We start from the raw sequence: 12172 nt of genomic DNA on the forward strand, positions 1-12172 counted from the left end.
TTTCTCCTTTCCGGATCGTTCCTTCGTTCTCCTTGAGTCCCAACTTGACTCATAATGCGACTATTGTTCCCTTCCTCGGATTGCTCGGGAATCAATTCAGGTTCCTCGATGGGTATGATAGGTTCGTCCCTATTATCATGCAACATCTGTCGCATTTTATCCCTTTGTTCGGCTAACATAGCTCGAATCATGGCTTGCACCCCAGCCATCATTATTGGTTCTGGTGCTGCTGCTACAACAGGTATTTGCTCAATCGCTTGCGGTTGATTCCTGTTTTCATCTGCGTTTCCAACGCCACTCCTGGTTCTTACCATTTTTCATCTACACACCAAATAATGAGAAATTAGATCCTCATCCATGATAGATAATCAAATCATCCTTATTACTCCGAAACGTTTACATGTTAGTTCTAATACCGTAGACGTACGCTTAGAATCCTACACACATAAGGTTTCCAGATCCGGTCGGCAACAGACCATAGATCCGAACAAATAATATCATATATGGCAACATATAACATTTAGCACATAAAAGCATTTTAGGCAGCTTCCTAAAATATACTAGTGCTCATGTCTATAATATATCAGACACACATCTCACAATCTCCACTTAGCATTCTAAGTTTAAGTCTAGAAATCCTACAAATTCCTAGTTTGCTTAAACTAATGCTCTGATACCAACTGTGACATCCCCAAAATCTTGGCCAGAAAAGACCGGTTTCATTTATGCTTTTTAAAATAATTTCAGAGTAAATCCTTTTGATTTAAAAGTGTTGCGGAATTTGTTCCCAAAACAAAATATGATAAAATAATATTTACCAAAGCATTTCATCAAGAGATGCATTTTCATTATATAATCAAAACTCGGGATGCCATGTTCTGATACAGACCATAAAGCATAAACGATAACATTACAAGTCATTCAACAAATATATACATATACAGACTTGTAAACAAAACAACTTTATGATTCATCCATCTTATGCCCTCGCGCCACTACCTGTAATACGAATAAACTGAGTGGGTCAGGCTTGGGAGCCTGGTGAGCATATAGGGTTTTCAACCCATAATAAATAATTATATTTAATTTCACCAACCAACAATAACCCGATTACCCATTCCCGTTATCCTCACTTTATGTCCCTAAAACAACATCTATCTCAAGGGACCTAATCTAGGATTTTCATCGAGACGGACATTACTGCTAGGGTTTCCTCAACAATAGGTGTCTTGAAGGCAACCATGAAGGGGATAGAGTACACCGGTGAACACATCGTTCACAACACCTACAGGTTATGAACCTGCTAGCGTTCCATAGGACTGTCTAGAAAGAGTCTGTGGTCGTTATCCATACTCCGCTGAATAACTAGATCAACAACAACAACATCGAGGCCTCTCATCTGTTTATCACACATCAACTATTTACCTATGTTCTACCCAACATATTAGTAGATAAAAATATATATTTTTATACATAGTTTAAAACCTATAGCATTCTCATTCAATACATATCCCACATAACAGATGAGGCACACCCACATAACATGTATTTCATAGAGAATAAATCAAATCTATGAGATAGAAGAAAGTGAATATACATTCGCATATAACAACAAAATATACACATAACACGTATATCGTATAAAATACTTCATAGTTATGCGTTAGAAGAAAGTAACTACATACTCACTTGATCAAAAGATGATCAGACGGCACTACGACTTGTAGAAGTAGTATTCTTCGGGAATAACACCCTTCGGGATCCTCGGGACTTCGGGACTTGCTTCGGGGCTCGGGAATAATACCGGGGCTTCGGGTTATAATTGGCACGCAAATCGAGGCAAAAGCTAGAGAGAAAGTAAGAAATTGGCAAAATAATTAGGCTGCCCTTGCATGCCCTTTTATAGGAGGCTGAGGCCTCGCATTACGCTGGGCGTAATGCTCTACGCTGGGCGTATAGCCTTACGCTGGGCGTAACCCGGATAAGTCTGGTGACTCCCCTTCGGATAATATCGGATTTAATAATTAAATTATATATATATATATATATATATATATATATATATATATATATATATATATATATATATATATATATATATATATATTAATTATTTAATAAACTTCAAAAATTCATATCTACCTCATACAAACTCCGTTTTCAACGTTCTTTATATCCACACGTAGGTGAGACTACGCTCTACAACTTTCGTTTAGACTCCGTCGGCTAATTTTGATATTATTTTTATTATTTATTTTTAGTAGGCCGGGACAGGAAAACTCCGTTATAAATTCATAACTTCTTCATCCGACGTCCGTTTTCGCCTATCTTTTTATCGTTTCACTACAATTAACGAGATCTTTGATTCTCGTTTAGATTGTTTCGGCTAAAAACCGCTCGGTCTCAAATCAAGTATTCGGGCTACATACTGCTAAGCTGAAGCTTCGGAAAATCATAACTTCCTCATACGAAGTCAGATTTGGGCGTTCTTTTTATGCACGCTCTCGGTTTAACAAACTCTACGACTTTCGTTAGGATCACTAAGGCTAAATATCGCTCTAACATAAATTTCACTTTTTACGTCATTCAGCGTTGCCGGTTTTGTCGGGAAACTTCGACAGGTCATAACTTCTTCGTTATAACTCGGATTTTGGCATTCTTTATATATTTGGAAACCTCGTTTCAACTACTAAAACATTATCCATAGATATCGATCTTATCTAACATTTCATTTTGACGCTTATTTTTATTCTTAATTCAATTAAGTCACACAGTTAAGCACAAAACACATAATACTCATATAATACACTTCTATTATTTCAAAACGGGTTACCAAGGTTAACGTAGACTATTTTATCAATATTAATGACAAGCCCAGAAACACAGGCGTTAAATATTTCTTTTCATAAAATCTTAAGCTTTGAACAAAACTCAAGTATGGTTTCAAGAAAGGAAAATGCAAGTAACACTTCTTAATTCAAATGTAAGAGAAGAGATGGAGAGTATGAAGTAGCTCTCAGTAATCGGTGCAAAAAGGATGCACCAAATGGAAGCCTCATGTAGTGCGCCAACATTAGTGCCTTTGACCCATGAGTACAATGAGGGAATCTCAATTAACTCACAAAGTCGAATAAAACTCAGTGCAAGGTCGTGTCGACCATAGCTAACAACTCTCACCGCCAAAAGATGGGTGCAAACATCTCCTAATAATCCACACAAAGTAAGCCCTAATTCTACATTCTAATAATATAACTTTAACAAAAGTCAACCCCTACCAAAAGTCAATGGTCAAATTCAAAGTCAACAGTAGACCATGACAATTAACAGGCCTCACGTTGTGACCATCCCTTGGTCACGTCGTGAGATTCCACTCAATCCGATTCCATACCAACTCAACCCAACTCAGCCAACTCAACCTTAAAAATCATCTTAACTGATCTCAAGACATGGCAGCCTTATGTCACATCGCGAGCTCCAAAAAGCCCAGCAGATAATGGCTTGCTTCATCCTCACGTCATGAGAACTTATGTCTCACGTTGTGACTACAGTCTGATGCCAAAATCCAAAGATTTATGTCCTTAATCCATTAATCCTTTCACTTTAACTTTTCTATAAGCCAAAGGGGACTCCAAAGGTCCATAAAAGTGATTACTTTATAGATATGCATGCCTCATGCATGTCCTCAACCTATTCTAGTCCAAAATGAAGAGATTAAACCAAAAATCTTCATGCATGGGACCAAAAATCAACCCTTTTCTAGATCTGGACAATATCCTACTCCATGGAACCTTAGAATGCATAAAGTTGCCAACTTTATGTATTTCTTTCATTCAAACTTGCTTCGACATGAAAAACATTGGATAACCAATTAGATCTAGCAACCTTATGCAATAAAGTTTGGATCTTGGACACTTACAAAGGTCCAAAAAGAGCACAGTATGATGGTGATGAAGTTTCCTTGCTAGATCCACAACTAGAACACCTTCTTCCTCTTCTTCTAAATGCCAAAAGCTCCAAAAAAAAGCCAAGAATCACCAAGCGAAATAAGGTTAGGGTTTTTCAGAGGCTAGAGGGTGAAGGAGGTTAGTGGGTTAAGAATCACGACTATCTTAAATGATAGGTGATTGTATATAAAAAAAAATATTAATCATGACTATCTTAAAAGATAAGTGATTGTATTAATCACAACTATCTTAAAGGATAGGTGATTGTATATAAAAGTATTAATCATGAATATCGTAAATGATAGGTTGACTGTATATAAATCAAAAGTTTTAATCACGAATAACGTAAATGATACGTGATTGTATATAAAATAAAAGTATTAAACACGTCTATCGTAAATGATATGTGATTGTATATAAAATAAAAGTATTAAATCATGACTATCTTAATGATAAGTGATTGTTTATAAGACAAAATATTAGTCACAACTATCGTAAAGGAAAAGGCCTTAATGATGAGTGATTTTGGAACTAAATCATAAGAATGATTAATAATAAGTATATTTTATTTCTCCCAAATAGTGCCTTCGTGTTTGGCGTTTCTAGTTGAAATTTTGGGGACGGGATTCCTTAAACAGAGGGAGAATGTAACAATTGTGACTTTTGGCAGTAATCGTTATATACAAAAAGTGACCAACATCGAATATAATAGAATTAATACGTTATATATATATATATATATATATATATATATATATATATATATATATATATATATATATATATATATATATATATACACATACATATATATACATACATATTCTGAAAGTAAGCATATATACATATATATACATGCATATATATATATATATATATATATATATATATATATATATATATATACATACATATATATATATATATATATATATATACATACATATTCTGAAAGTAAGCATCTTCTCGATCCCGGAAATACAAAATTCGTAGAAATTCGAGTTCATGTAAAGGAGATATGAATTTTATAAGATATAAAATCAACCGCTTAGCTAAAAATGATTAACTTCAAAAGCTACGAAGAGAAAGGTTGACTTTTCGGTAAAGTAACCCAAAGGAAAATCGTAGTACTCTTAAAGATATAAATTTTGATAAAAAGAACGCCAAAATTAGAAACCGTATGAGAGAGTTATGATTTTTACAAAATCGTTAAATCGTATAAAAATAAGGGTTAAACAAAAAGTTATAATTAGCCAATACCACCTAAAGTAAACTTCTAGTAGTCGTCGATAGCTATTCGTGGATCTAAAGAACACTAAAAATGGAGCTCGTATGAGGAAGTTATGGAATTTACAAAAATCTGCATTTTGTGCAGCACGCGGTGCGCAACGCATGCTTGTACAATGTGAAAATGTGGACCACAGAGAATATGAAAGGTGGCACAAATCAACTGGGGATACGTCACCCTAAGTGTGCGACGCGCACCCATTTTTGCATGAGGCGTACCCCCAAAAATCTGACTATAAATTGGCTGTTGCCCCTCATATCATTTCACACTCAAACTCTCTCTTCTCTCTTTTTAACATCGAAATTTCATCATAAATCCGAAATTTTATATTTTAGTTATATATTATTGTAATTTCTAGTGCATTCAATCCCAAGGCGATCTCGAGTCTCAATCCCCGATTCTACCCTACATCAGCGGTAGAACGCTTCAAGGGTGAGATTCACAGCCCCTTTTCCCATTGTTTTATAATATATATATATATATATATATATATATATATATATATATATATATATATATATATATATATATATATATATATATATATATATATATATATATATATATATAGGGGGGGGTAATACATGTTATAAAATTACTTCATCGATTTTTACAAAATATTATTATTTCTAATATACTAGTAGTTTATGCAATAAATACGTTTGGATAATATGCCGATTATTATTATTATTATTATTATTATTATTATTATTATTATTATTATTATATATATATATATATATATATATATATATATATATATATATATATATATATATATATAAAAGGTTAACTATATATTGGGATAATTATAGAAATAAATCATATCAAAAGAAATTATATTACGTCGTCACTCCTCGCATATATTGGTTAGACATTATGTTGTCATTCCATCAATTTGGCTTTCTTAAAAATATCCCTTCAATAAAATTTAATAGTAAAGTAATTAATAAAACAAAAAGGTTATATAGATTAAGATTGGATGGTATTCCAACTTAATCTTGCATACAAAAGATCCCTCTTACTCTAAGATTAGAAGTATTGATTTACCCAAGGGGCATACTTCTGGAATAAAAGTATAATCAGTATTTGTCTATAAAATAATAATATTACATATAAGATTATATTATACTCCATTTGATAGGGCAAAATCTACAAAAGAATGGTAGTATGTGATAAAAAGTAAATCATCAAAATTTTAGTATCTCGAAATCATAAAATACTATTAGGAGATACCATAAAAATGTAAATCAAAATACGTTTATCACTTAATAAAGTTACGCATAAAAAGTATCTTCAATGATATAATAATCAAACCTGTGAACTCACCAACATTACATTGATATTTTCAAAACCGCATGTATTCCTAGGAAACCGTAAGATGGAAGATACCCCTTTTGAAAGAAGTGGTTGATCGACGAGGCAACCGAAGACTTATTATCATTATAATTATGCTTAACTATTAAGGCAACTTATGTAATAGAACTTCTAGTATTTTAGAAGTACGTTGGATATAATATCTTTATCCATAATGGAAACGATATTTATGTTTTATATTGTTTTGTATTATTCAATGTATGTTCAATGACTGTGATCCAATTATCCTTATATCGCACAGCCCGACATTTCTACCGCCGACCAGAGGCGTGACATCGGTTCTTCATCGTTAGCTTTTTTAACTCCCAGTAATCAAGAGACATCCGTTGCAAACCGTCCTTCTTCTTCACGAACAGGATCGGTGCTCCCCATGGGAACTACTCGGTCTGATAAATCCCTTATGTAGCAGCTCATGCAGCTATATACATAACTCTTGCATCTCTGGAGGTGCTAAATAATACAGTGCCTTGACTATAGGAGCTACATTGGGAACCAATTCAATACATAACTCAACCTGCCTCTCGAGAGGCACTTTAGGTAAATCCTTAGGAAACACATCATAAAAATGTTGAACGGTGGGCACATCACCGATGGTCGTCGTGCCCTAAACTCAAGTGTCCGCTACATATGCCAATAACCATAACATCCCTGACGAAGATATCCCCTATCTCCCATAGCTGACTAGAGAGCCGGTCCATGATGAGCACACTCACTACAAACAACTAGTTCTTCCCCATTTGGGGTTCGAAATCTCATTAGTTGGTGCTCGCAATCAATCATAGCCACATTAAGGCTCAATAAATCCATACCCACAATAACCTTTGACACTTGCAGAGGAATCAGAACCAAATCGATTGACTACCTCTCACTGAATATGTTCAGGACATAACCTCGGTGAACCCTAAAAGCACTAACTAAGTGGTTATCGATAATATCCACCTCTAAAGGATAGTCCATAGTCACTGGAGCGTCGCTAAACTTATTGTGAAGGACCAGAGATACAAATGATCGGGTGGCACCCAAATCGAATAGGATATGAGCAGTTAAACCATTGACAAAGAAAGTCGCTATACATGATCAAATAAAACATAAGCATAAACAAGGAAAGCAGTAAAAGATATGGTAAAGATAGATACCGGTCACCCTACTAAAGCCAAAAACACACAATCCCTATGTTAAAAATGATGGGTTTTAGGTAAAACAAATAAATTAGAAAAACAATTCCTAAGTTCACATGCAACCTACTTTGGATCTATGTTTTAAGTATTGAACATATAACTTTGAATTGCAAACAAGAACCCTAGAGGAGAGAGGCTAATTTCAAAATTAACAAACTACGGTTTAAGAGTTACATACCTTTCAATTGTTATAACAAACAATTGATAACCCTCTTGATCTTGATCTTGATCTTCTTGGAAGCTTAGCACCACAAATGTAATGCCTCTAATGGAATTACACCTAAGAACTAGCAAGAAGGAAACTAGAAGGAGAGAGAGAGAGAGAGAGAGAGAGAGAGTAGGGTATGCAATTTCGGCCCTAGGGTTTCTTTAAAGAAGGAGTGGCCGATTTTAGGAGCTGGGAGGCTCCTTATATAGCTGAGGGATCTAGGGTTTTCGGAAAACCCTAATACTCCTTTGCTTGGGGCCTAAGTTAACCCAAGGCCTTATCCAAGCCCCCTTGGACGAAATCCTTAGGGTTTCCCCTATAGATTTCATCCTCCTCCTTCTAAGGAGGTTCTGGAGCCTTCCACTCAACTATCTGATAATTTCAAACTAGTCCCTGCACTTTATAATTAATACAGTTAACCCCAAAATTAATTCTAATTAATTTCTGGCTAACTATTAATTAAACATTATGATTTCTAATCAATATATTAATCTTTTAACATATTAATAAATCATTTATATTAATTTATTAATCTTATAGTAAATCAAAATCTCTCCTTTCATAATTTCCTTGTCCGGTTGCTAGGTTTGAGGGCAACCCAAAAAGACTGTGCTGCTATCAATTCAAGTACATACCAATTATAGTTATGGGCTTAGACATCTAATCCAACAGTCTCCCACTTGGATAAGTCTGTAGCTATAATTGCTAGTATGACTTCTAAATTTGACCAGCAAATTGTAGCTTCAAAAAGCTGCTGCCGAACTCTGACCCAGTCAGTTACATGTCCTAAGATAAGTGATCACATGACCCTTCGTTCTACTAGATATCTCTAGACATAAGACATGGAATACAATTAATCTTTTTGTCCAGAATCTATGTTTCCCGATTTCTGATTTGTGATGATATAGGACTTCTAATCGAACACATCAATTTAGTCCTGGCTGGGCCCAGCACAAAAGTCAACACCAATTCATCGAGGGGCCCACAGATATCGCTTTTCCCGTTAGGGCAAAAGGAACGAATAAACATCGACTCATATTCTTGTATCTTTTACTCATCAAACCATACATGACAATATGTTTTATAACACCAAGTTACTGATGCGTTTTCGTATCACCAATGTATAGCCAACTTGCAAATTACAACTCATATATCTGATGGGTTTTGGCCATAAGAACATCATATGTGCTCATACAAACCCTAATGCTTGGATCTAGGTTTCTCTATTGTACATCCAATTCATCCAAGACTTTAAACCCTAGATCCAGCATACAATTTATCAAATTAACTTATAAATGGGGTTTAGATCTTACCTTGATTGTTATGTAGCAATAACAATCCCAAATCCTCCTTGTAATGACTTTAGAAAGCTTAGAGTCACAAATGTCACTGCTTTAATGGTTCACAAACACCAAGAGCAAGAGGATGAAGAATAAGGAGAGTGGAGGCTGCCCAAAACGTGTGGAAACCCTAAGGATTCAGTTGCCCACGTTTTTGGTGCCCAATGGGTCCTTAAATAGTGAGGCTATTAGGGTTATCTAACAAGGAGACCCTAATTTGGATGCTTAAGCCGTAAGCAACACATGGACTCCCTAGTAAGAGGCCTAGGACGATTTCTAATGGGTTTCCCCATAGAACTCATCCACCCCTCTAATATGGAGTCAATTAGCTCAATATTCAACAATCACACAATTGACAGTTCTAGTCCCATAAGTTTAACTAATGTCTTTTAGCCATAAACTTAATTCTTATTAATTCTTGACTAATATTAATTAAACAATATGATTTCTCCTTTAATATATTATTCTCATAATATATTAATAAATCATAATTAATCCTCTCTCTCCATAATTCATCCTATCAAGTTGCTTTGGTGAAGGCAACCCAAAAGGACCATGCACCATCGGGTCAAGTACATACCAAAATAGTTATGGACTTAGACACTAATCCAACAATATCTCTGTTTCAAGATCATAGATATTATCGTCTCAGTATTACTCGTGATGAATTCCATGAAGTAATACTCTAAGCGTGGGTTTATCCAATACTCAAATCTCACTCTCTGAGTACTCATGAACATTACAGCAATTATATTGCTATGTCTATCCTTAGACAAGCTGCAATCCAATCCATGACAGTCTTAATTCACTACTTACTTCCAAAAGTATGAGCGACTGTGGAGTTTGAACAATCATATTATTCGGGAAGTAAAATATGCAAAATATGAAACACAATAATAATCGAATCCAATATGGCCCCAATCTTTTTAGTATAAATAAAACTCCTTTTATTTAGTCACCATATTAATTACACATTATTCATTGTATAATGTTTTGAGTAATCAACCTATCACTTGAATTCTAACATTAATTGTCCCATGCTCCAAGCATGCATACTTTGTTTCCCATGGTCCTTACTTTGTGAAATAGATCAATTGAAATTTTTTTCCAATGATGCTCATTTCACAATTTTCAATCCTTATTATTAGTGTTACAACACAAGGTTCTTGCTACTAATACAATATGCTAGATTCTAACATTTTATGCAACGATCCTTTTGCAAAGTCATAGCACAAAAGTCACCAATACTTGGCCAATGAAAATACAAAGTATTCTTACAAAAAATGTCACAATACAATTCCACGGATGCAAAGTCTCATATTCAAAGTACATTCCTTTGAACATCCTTTTGCATAAAAGTTTCTAATCTAGACATAGACTCTCAACATCCAACTCCCAATATGGAAACATTTCCATATTTTCCATATGACAACTCATTCTTAATAGAATCTTATCTATTCATAATAATGTTGATATGGTCCATCCAATACCATACTTCCAACTACTCACAAGCGACCAATCCTCAGTGAACTTTGGATCGTTCTTTGATAGTTGTTTAATTATTTTAGTCAAAACCGATTCTAGTCCTTTTTCCCTCTTAATGTGCTAGACATTTGGAAAATTTAAGAATGGTCAAATATTATAGAATTTGCAATCGATCCTATACCCGAAGCGTATAGGACAAGATGCATAATATTCTTACATAAAGATATGATACTTTATCAATCTTCTTCCATAATATTTTATGTGTCATGTTCTCGCAATTCAAATTATGAAGAGGGACACACTATGTATCCTTTGACTAAATTTATTAAAAAATTTCAATCTAAGCTTTAGATTTGAAATGAAGTATAATATTCCCTCCCTTAATTATAGGAAAAATAACTTATCAACTCATGCAACTTTGCAAATTGAAACTTTTGTTTTTTTCTATAATTAATATTTCCAACTTGCAATACTTAAAATAATAATAATCATGTTCCTACTAACATGATGATTATATCTATCCTAGCATAACATTTATGCTCCCACTAGCTTTGACACGTATTCAGAAATTAGTTGGACTTCTAGAAACCAATTACTTATTGACTTTCTTTTCCAAAGTTCAGATTTCTGAAACCGAGACGCTTTGATAAGCCTTTATTTAAGCTTCTCGAACTTATACACCTTTCCTTAGATAACTCATATGTGTGTTTAAACATTTCTAGAATAAGTCTAAAATGTTCAGATCCATTTTCCATTTCCCACAATTCGAACTATGAAGAGGGATGTCGTAATCATAATCGAATTTGAGAAGTACAAATTACATAATGCTATCTTCAAAATCTTTCTTAGTGAAAGCATTTCCTTACAATCATTTTCATGAAGGAGAGAAACCTTATAACACTCAGATTTTGTGGTGTATGTGTTCATATCCATGTGAATTTATCATAACCATAATCATAAGACAGCAATTGTGACAAATCCAAACTCTTATGGATTGAACTTGTCCATTCTTAATTTCTTGCCATCAAGGGTCCCACCATTGCTTCCAAGTTATTTAGCAACTCACCCCTACCATTCAATGTACTTTCCATTGATCAAGGTGCCTTGCCCCTATGCAATCCATTGAGATCTCATAGAACTCACATGCATAGTTGACTAACCTGGAATGGCACAGAAACAATAATATGTGAACACGATAGGTTAGAAACCTCAAGTCGTGTGCTAGTGATTAACTATCGATTTATTCTTGATTTGTTCTTGAAACTTTTCAAGACAATTGAGACTCCCACTAACCTCTTGACATATATGATTCTCTCGTCAGAAACCTTTCCTAGACAAAACAAATATTCAAG

Source organism: Lactuca sativa, chromosome 6 (genome assembly GCF_002870075.4).
Source record: "Lactuca sativa cultivar Salinas chromosome 6, Lsat_Salinas_v11, whole genome shotgun sequence".
Lineage (NCBI taxonomy): Eukaryota > Viridiplantae > Streptophyta > Magnoliopsida > Asterales > Asteraceae > Lactuca > Lactuca sativa.